We start from the raw sequence: 9,146 nt of genomic DNA on the forward strand, positions 1-9,146 counted from the left end.
ACAAAGAAAAGCCCAGGCCCAGATGGATTCCCAGCAGAATTTTACAAGAAATTCAGAGAAGATTTAATACCAACCCTCTTCAAACTATTCGATTTTAAAGGAGATAAGATTTAAAGGCACTCAGTGAAAGTTGCAATGAAGGATTAATATGATAATATTACCATTTTATTAACAACTAGGCTATTTCATTTGTATTTGTAGATTCTCTGTTCTCCATATTCATCAGAGACAATGAAGAGCTTCATTTTCGGGGATGAGACAACGAATTACTAACATAAAACTTCAAAAATCTGAAGTCCAATTATATTTTCTATATTTGATGGCATGACTGAAGCATTTGTAATAAATCTACACACAGAATACTGACAATTTAGGTACACATAGAATTCAGTAACAAGGGTACAGTTTCAATGGTTTATTCAGAAATAATAAAGTAGTTGAGTTAGAGAAATAAGGTAACCATCTGCTATATTTAAAGTAGTTTGTGATCACTTGTATTGAATTTTACTTCTCAGGAAGCAGAGTTTTGGGAGGTGGGACTCAGTGGAGGTGTTTGCGCCATGGGGCAGAACTCTCATGAACAGATGAATGCCCTATACAGGGAGTGATCCCTCCCATGCTGGGGCTTGAGATCAGGTCATTGTCACGCGAGCCTGGTACCTCCCCTCAGCCTGTACACATGCCCCTCTTGCACACTGCCTTTTACTTTTTCACTCTGTTATGAAGCAGTATGTTGCCTGATCTAGAACTTCCCTCTCTCCAGAAGTGAGAATTAAGTAGGTCTCTTGTCATTATAAATTACCCAGCCTCAGGTGTTCTGTTAAAGAAACAGTAAATGGGCTAAGACATTAGACTGAGCTCTCAAGAGAACTCTCTCTTCTTTCCTTAGTTATAAAAAGAAACTTACTTGGGGCATAGTGTCTCAGTTTTCTGAAAAACTACTTTCCTACTGAACTCAGTGTCATGTTATCAGCTTTAAATAAGGTCCACAGTGGAATGTAGTCATCTTCTTCCCTAGGGACCATGGAATTCTGAAATGACCATCCTCAACTGGCAGGGTTTCTACCCCGTGGGCCTCGTCAGCTGAGTGGCCTGCCTCAGTGCTCCATGTTCCAACCTTAAACTTCCCATCGCTCTTCCAAAATGAGGCTGTTATATATATTTGGCTTGTGTAGGAGTTTTGAAGATAATGAAAGAGAACATACAGGATAATGTAGAGCAGGGAGCCACTGAATATTAAATATGTAACATAACTGATCTTCAAAATTCTTCAGCTATCTTTGCAATTAAGAATTTCTCATAAGCAGACATCTTTTCCAGCCTCTAACCAGTTTCTTGGGCCTTTTTTGTGGAGAGTGGCTGAAGCTGGAGATTGATCACACCTGAAGGGCTGGAGCAAGGCCAGTCCCGAGAACAAAGAGCTCCTGAGGCAAGCCACGTGAACAAGCTGCTCCAGTCCAGAAAACACTATGTGCCCCAGACAATTCAAGAACAGGCTGCTAGGCAGAGGGGTGTCATGGGACATCAACCTGGTGAATAAGTGAACAGAACGTATAAAGGACCAGGCCATGGTAGTTGAGAGAGGGCTCCTCTGACCCGATTTCTGTATCCTATCTTCATTTCTTCATCTTCTTGCCGCCCTGGGAAGTTCAAGAGCTGCACGGGCTGCGGCACTCTTACTCCAGTCTTTGTGCTCTCCCTCTTTTCTCCCCAGCTGCCTTTGTTCAACCCTCAAATTCCTCATTTTATACAGAATGGGTTAAGTTTTCCATCCACTTTGCCTGACCTCAAACTAGGATGTAGCTTTTTTGTTTTTAGCTAAGTAAAAGGACTAAACACCCTGGCAAAAGATTAACATTCTAGTCTGAATTCTTAGCCTGGGCTTCTCCTCTGTAAGCTAAAGGGGAACAATGTCTTTTTTTAAAAGGTTCTCCATCTTTTAGAGTAACTGTGCAACCTGAATATTTTTGTGAATTCTAAGACCTGTTAGAATGACTCTCATTCCCCCCAAAATCACAAAAGATAACAAGTGTTGGGAATAATGTGCAGAAACAAAAACACTTAAACTACCATTCCTACAGGTAGAAATTTAGTATAGCCATTGTGGAAAACATATGAAGTTTCCTTAAATTTTTTTTTCAAAAAACCAGAACTATCACGATCAACCCCACTCATGAGTATATTTCCAAAGGAAATGAAATCTGTATGTTGAAGAGATTTCTGCTATTTTCATTGCAGCGTTGTTCCTAATAGCTAAGATATGGAAACAACCTAAGTGTCCATAAACTGATGAGTAGATAAAGAAAATACAGTATAAAACTTAATGGAGTACTATCCAGCCAAAAAAGAAGAAAACCCTGTTTATTGCAACAACATGGATAAGCCTGGAAGACATGGTATTAGGTGAGATAAGTCAAGCAGAGAAAGACAAACACTGAATGATATCACTTACATGTGGAATCTAAAAAAAAGTTGAGCTTATGAAAAGTAGAATGAATGGTACTTACTACAGGTTTCAGGAGAGGTAAGAGGGGAACATGTTGGCCGATATATAAAAATTTCAGGTTGGAAGAATAAATTTAACAAATCTATTGTGCAACATAGTGACTACAATTATAATATATTATGTTCTTTAAAAATTCTAAGAGTAGATTTTAAGTGTTCTTATCACAAACATGTTAACTATGTGAGGTAATACATGTTAATTAGCTTTAGCCAATCCCCCATATATGTATATTTCAAAGTACCATGTTATCCTTGATATTTCCAATTGATATTTATCAATTTTTAAAAGGACACGTGAATCCCATTCTAATTTCAATGAAACTTTCTCACAAGAAGTGCTACTGGTTATCAATGTTGTACTTCTTGGGTTTTTCAATTTCCTTTCTAGTATCTTTTCTGAAGTTGGTGTCATAGCGTCCTACAAATACATTTTATGGTGCTGTATTATATCATAGTTCTTGAAATGTTCTTTCCAAAGTATAATTTTATTATATACTCATTTTTTCCTTCATTAGACTCTATTGCCAGATTGTTACGGCTATGTCCAGATGTCCCCTGAAAGCCTCATGTGATCACAGGTAGGGCTTTTTCAGAGGTGGCTGGATATAGGGTGTGCGATGCTGGAGTTAACTCACAGTGCAATGCTATGCTCAAGGGAATCAAGGATGTGAATGCTACCCACTCTAAGTGGCCTGGGTAAGATAAAAAGGGCAGAAAGATGCCATTAAGGCCCCTTTGTTGCTTTGCTACCTTATGACTGCCATGAACTGTTTCTCCTCTGTGAAGCCACCCTGTCTTAGAGCCAACCAGCTATGGACTGAGACCTCCACAAATCATAAGTTAAATAACCCTTTCCTCCCTTAACTTTAGGTGTCGGGTATTTTGTCTCAGCAATGAGAACGTAACTAAGACAGAGATCTAGTCAAAAATATGTCTATTGACTGGTTTAGGGGCAGACTTTGTGAATACCCCAGGATGCAAGGAGGATGAGTAGGACATGCAGTCTGTGAGTAAAAAGCTTCAGAAAGCAGCCACTATCACAAGACGTGGGCTAGGGAATAACAACCCTTTTAAACTAATATGGCTTAGTACAGTGAGAAAAAAGTAGTAATTATTCTACTCACCTGTTTTCCTGCTGTAACTGGATAGAGGTCAACACCAATGAGGCAGCTACTCCAAATAACTGTAGGCCTCTTGGCAAGTAAGAGCAGTTTTGATTGTTAAACATGTATTTTTATCTAATGTGTTATGACACAAAACCTCAACTCATAGAAGCCACCCCCAAAGGAAGGAAAGTGAGGAAATGTAGTTCAGTACAAGTAATGCCGTCTCACTTCCAGCTCAATTACTTACGGTAGTTACTTTGACGATGTAACTCTTTTTTTTTTTAAATTATTTTAAAAATAAAAGGAGGAAAACATTAACAGACAACCTTTTACAAAATAGCAGAAGAACGGTGTAGACAATACAGTTACACACAAAGTGGTAGGAAATTAACAATGTTTGTTGTATTACATATTGATATCTTCAAAGTGGGTTCTCATGAAAACAGATAGAGACATGCAATATTGATCAATCAAGGAGATGTAACTCTTACACTCACCCAACAGTGCTGAGAAGTTCCTCCTGCTGTATTCTACTTAGCTGGCTTACTTGTCTTGGAAGAAAGGCAAGCAGACTCTTCTTAGAAAGGATTTAGATTATTTTTGTTCTAAATTGTAGGCCAACAAAATTTACAGGAAGCAGTCTCATCTTTGTGACTCCTTTAAAGGGATGCTGCAGCAAACACGTTTATTTAATTGAGTCGCCTGCAGAGGCCAGACGCAGAGACAAGCGAGTGTATCACCCAGTGTCTGACCAAGCACTGACCATGAAGGGCAGGAGGGGAGAACAGTTGCACAGTTTTATTAGATGTCTAGGGGGAGTGATCAGGGTTTTTCTGATATGACTTAGCGCAGCTACAGAAATACTCCTACAAAGCATGGGCTTCGCTTGTGACAAAGTAACAAAGGTATCTGACATTTTATGTAGGGAACAAGTGGTCTTCTGACAAAGCATGGGGTGGTATCAGTTTAGGTAACTATGACATTTACATAAAACAAATTTAAAGAAACAAAAACTTAAGCTCTAAGATGGTGCCTGAGTACAACACGGCAGTTTGGTTCTATTTCCCACTTCAGGGAGAAAGTATAAACGCAATTAGAGGACACACTAGGTCATTCATGTCCACTTTAACTCCATGAACCACTGACCCATTGGCCCAGCAGGAATCATGAGAGCACCTTCCTCCCTCAGCACAGGGGTAACCAGTCCCACACTGATGGCCGCTGTGAGGGCTCCTGCATCCTCCTGTGTAACCCATTCCATGGTAACAGTCCTGGACAACAGAATCACCTTCCTAATGTATAACTGAATTCTTCGTGTTGCTTTTTATTCTTATATTAGCCCAGGGAGATCAAAATAATTAATTCATAATTTCTTATTTTCTTTTTACACTTTTAATTTTGTTTCTGCCTTTAAAGTTTTTTTTTTTTTTTAACATCATAGTGTTGTTAACTACATCAGTTTGAATCCCGCTTGCAAGCTCTTAATTTAACCTCTTGGTGCTTCACTTCCATCATCCATAAAACCCAGCACTTACTTCACAGTGTTCTTATGAGGGCTAAATTAAAAATGAGCTAATGTTTATAAACTGCTCAAATTAATACTGGACACACTGAATTATTTAAATGTTTGCTAAAACTTTACAGCACATTTACAAAAAGGAAAGTTTAAAAATACCACAAAAATTAACAAAAAACCTCACTCTAGAGATAAAATTAATTTTAATATTTGTTTTCTCTTATGCATATATAAATCGGCTTGTAATTAGAGAGATGCTATATTTGAGGAAATGCTGCATAGTTAACTTCTTTACTGCATGTTATTTTATGACTATTTCTCCCTATCTTCAAAAATACTTGAAAATTAGGTTTAGTGGTTTTACAGCAATCCACTCTATTGGTTCAATACCCTCCTTTATTGAGCTATGCGATTGTTTATAGAGTTTTAGTTAATGAAGTAATAAGTATCTTTGTAAATCAACTCATCCATCTCTTGGAATATTTCTATTCTAAATATTCTTGACATAGGACACCTGGGAGAAGGGATATTTTAAAGGCTCTAGATACATTCTTTTGAAATGTTTCATAAAGAAATGTATTAACTGATTTTATGAAGGAATGTATGGATAACATCTTCCACAGTAGCATGAATTATTTCTCAAAAAAGGAAAAAAGACGTTCCCGATTTGATGTTAAAAAACATCAGTTTAACATTGTAATGTGCATTTTTTGATTCTTCATTAGAGTGAATATGTGTATATAGTAATTATGATAAACCAGTTAATATTTTTGTCAAGTCCTCACTTAGTCTTGGCTTTCCATGTAGAATTCCTAGACCTTTTATCTTTTCTTTTGGGTTGTTTTTTAAATTTACCCATGTAACTTTTTCCCCGTTTTGCTTATCTTCTTACACTGAAAACCAGGATAAGCAGCTGACAGAATTGAGACAAACATGTATCTGGAATAGTAGAAGTATAACGTTGCTATTTATGCACATCATGAACTGTCACCATGTGACTAGTGTGACTTAGTATTGAGCTAGGCAGTACAAAGATTTTTAAAAAGTGTCTCTGCATTCCTGAATGTAGTCTAGTTGGAAAATTAAAAAAAAAGACTAATGCACAAAACAGTGATGAACAGAAGGCATCCGGCGGTGACTGAAATACAGAACTCAGATCCTAAGCGCTATGGCTATTTAAAGAAAGGAGAGATCACTGACAACATGAGTTATCATCAATGAAGAGCCCTGGCAGAAGAAAGGGCAGGCTGTTCAGGTAAAAACTATAGACGTGAACACAACCTTTCACAGATGGGAAGAACGTGGATTTCATGGCAGAAGTAAGTGGGAAACTTCAGCTGCTTGACTTACCAGTTCCTTGAAAGACTAGTCAAGTGCTCTAGGCTCTAAATCTAGCTCTGCCACTTAGGACCTATGTGACTTGGGGCAAGCTAAAAATTCTTACAGTAACTCTAACTTTGCTCGTTCATTAGGATCATGAGTACATCTACTTACCTCATAGGACTGTTGTGGGAATTAAATGAGTAAATGTGAAAACTGAAGCCTGACATATCACTCCTACTCACTAGTGTTGACCTGTATCATTAACTTATTTCATCATCAATTTGGTAAATCTAGGTTACTTATTAAATATGGTATGATATTCTACCACAGTAGATACTTATGCGTGTTTTAATTGAGAATTGGGTAGATTTGTCACTGAAAAGGAAAGGAAGAGTCTGGAGCTACAAGTTTCCCCTAAATCATGTCACACACTGTGTATTTGAAGCATTGTGTTCAGCTTTTCCTTCAGATCAGTTAATTACTCATGATCCTACACTGGAATGTGAGAACCCAGTTTTTCTCTACAAGACCCAAAGTCATCTCTAATTTCTAAAAGATCAAATTCAATGCTGCTATTAGTACAGCCTAAATAAAACATGTCATTAACAGTCATTAGACACAGAAATGTTAAAAATGAAGCACATAAAAAGTACTGTGCTAATAACATTAAAGAAAATAATTTTACAAATCAGAATAGTGAGTGTGAATGTTTTAACTTAGGCAAGGTTTATGATCTTCTTTCCTTCAACAAGCAGAACCTAGATCCCCTCTCCTGGACTGTGCGCTTGATCTAGGGACTATTGTAATGACTGCAGAGCTGCAGAAGTGGTAGTGTTTGTCTTCCAAAACTTGGTCACAAAATTCTTGATGCTATCATTATGTCTGTCTGCTTGCTAGATGGTAGTCTTGAAAGCTACATGTTGTAGATGATGGTACCTCAATCAGCCTGTTTCTGAATAATTTTGGAGTAGACAGCTTCCAGACCCACAGTAATGGAGGATGTGCCACTTTCAGTGTGGCTTCTAAGTTCTCTGTAGGCGGCTCCATCCAGCTACCAGATTGGGAAGGCAAGAAAAGGCATGTTGTTTCTTAAATGCTTCAGCCAGGAAGTAACACGCATTTCCTATTCACATTTCATTGGTACAAAGTAGTCATGTGGACACAACTACATAAAAAAGCTGGGAAATGTAGCTCTTCCTTAGGTTGCAAGTCTCTAGCTACAACTTTATACGAAGAAATGGGGCATCGATCTTGGATAGTTCTGCCATGGTCTAACCCTTACACACAGAGCAAACTCAATGCCAAGGGAGGATGAATTAAAGACTCATCCGGATACTGCTTCCAATTCCAAATCCAGAGCTTCCAAAGTATATACAATCTTCATAAGGTTAGGATGTCTCTTCTAGTAATTGGGAAAACCATATATAAATAAGTAGGCTACACTTTATATAAAATATATAGTGATGAAAGGACATACTGTCCACAAGAAAACCCTACCAGTGATCTCTGGTTGATAAAATACTGCAACAGTGTCAGGCAGGCATTATGTAACCCTTCTGGCTTGAGTGTGGTATAAATTTTGAGTAGACACTGCTCTGTCATTCAGAAGAGATTCACTTGACCATTGTCCCCCAAGGCTCACAGTTAAGCCACTAGAAGCTTCTACCTTGTCTTTTATTCTCTATGGCCACATGGAAAAAGGCTATTCAGGACCATGTCTGCCTTCTTTGGGGGATATGCAGATTTTTCAGCCTGATTCCTACCAGTATAAATTTGGGGGACTGGGAGTTGGTTTTTGAGACTCAAATACCCAAAGGTTTACGGGTTCTTTGGAAATGCAATTCCCTGAAACTTTGGATTTTGCATGACTGTTTCCCATCAGTGCCGATAATGATACTCAAAACTTCCTGTCTCAGCCTAAATTTCTCTGCTTCCTCCCACCTGACTTCTTTATCAGTTCAGTGGCCCTTTTGAGGTTATCCAAAACAGCTATGCCCTTGGTGCCATCTGTGATACAAGGCTTCATCACTAATGGACTCAAAGTCCCTCTTACTGTCATGTATTACTGTCTTAGGTCTGTCCTGTCTCTCCAGGCATCCTCCTGGGGGCTTTTTTGGAGTTGATCTATTTGTACAAGATATGACAAGGGAGGGGGAAGGAAGGGAAAAGGAAAAATAATAGAAGGAAAAAATGGAAACAAAGTGTAACATTTGTTACATTGTGTCAACTTGAGAAGTGTAGAAGGCTAAGAAAGCAACTCAGCAGGGGGCCAGGGTTCTCACTTTGTACACACCCTCATCCTGTGCAAGCGGAGGGCGTGGAGATGGTGTGAATGCTACACGGCCCTGGGGGGTAGCCTGCTTACAATATAAGAGAAGATAAGAGGCTTGCCCCCCTGCTTTTTGCTCTTGTTGCTTCTGTGGCCTTGAAGTGCTGCCCCTGTGCCATGCCACCCTGCCTTGGAGCCCGGTGATTATGGACTGAAACCTCCACAAACTGTCAAGCTAAATAAACCTTTCTTTCCTTAATTTTGGGTGTCAGGTATTTTGTCTTCGCACTGAGAGAAAAGTAACCAAGACAGAAAGCTTTTATAAGTAAGGAGGGGAGGGGCTGGGGATTTAGCTCAGCGGCAAAGCGCCTGCCTGGCAAGCGCAAGGTCGTGAGTTCCATTCCCAGTACCGGAGAAAAACCAAAAA

The sequence above is a fragment of the Chinchilla lanigera genome, unplaced genomic scaffold (assembly GCF_000276665.1).
Source record: "Chinchilla lanigera isolate Chin_1 unplaced genomic scaffold, ChiLan1.0 scaffold00016, whole genome shotgun sequence".
Taxonomy (NCBI): domain Eukaryota; kingdom Metazoa; phylum Chordata; class Mammalia; order Rodentia; family Chinchillidae; genus Chinchilla; species Chinchilla lanigera.